We start from the raw sequence: 795 nt of genomic DNA on the forward strand, positions 1-795 counted from the left end.
GCCGCCGGTAGCTGCAGTAGCAGCTGGTGGCTGCGTTTTTTACTGAAACAGAAACAGTAGCAGCAACGAAAGTTGCTGCCCTCCCTTGGTTCAATCCCAATTTTAACGTTCTTGCAGTTTTTGTCAAATTACAAACATGCAATTAAGCACTAACATGTATATAGCAATAATCAAACACAAAAACTAGATTAACAATTTAATTAGAACATGAATCAAGCAAAATTGCATTTTTCATCGATTAACTCAAGAACCCAAATTTTAAGAATCAAAAACTAAATAAAAGAAGACAAACCTTATTTACATAATGATGATGATGATGCACAAAATGAATTTAGGGCTTGCACTTCTCATGATCTTTCTTAATTTAATAAGCTAGGGTTCTTTAATGGTTTTGGGTCGATGGGAACGAGAGGAGGAGAAGAGAGAAACAGAAACATGGAACTAAAATGAAATAGGGGGCGGTCCTAACCCTTAATTGGGTAATTAAACTCATACCTGATAACACACGGGTATTTAACCGTTTTTAGATATTTTTCATATTCGATTCGGTACACTAAACAAAATCATAAATAAATAATAAAAATGGTTTCGAGACCCTGGTCATAAATGAACCCAAAGAACTAATAAAAATATATAAACAATTAATAAATAATTATTTCATTATAAGGCGCTTAAAAACACTTAAAGGGCAAAAAGGTAAATTTTACCAAAGCCCGAATCCAGGATGTTACAAATCTACCTCCCTTAAAGAGATTCCATCCTCGGAATCTGGTCAGTCAAAGTCAACTAAGGTTA

This window comes from Rutidosis leptorrhynchoides, chromosome 6, assembly GCF_046630445.1.
Source record: "Rutidosis leptorrhynchoides isolate AG116_Rl617_1_P2 chromosome 6, CSIRO_AGI_Rlap_v1, whole genome shotgun sequence".
In the NCBI taxonomy this organism is placed as follows: Eukaryota; Viridiplantae; Streptophyta; class Magnoliopsida; order Asterales; family Asteraceae; genus Rutidosis; species Rutidosis leptorrhynchoides.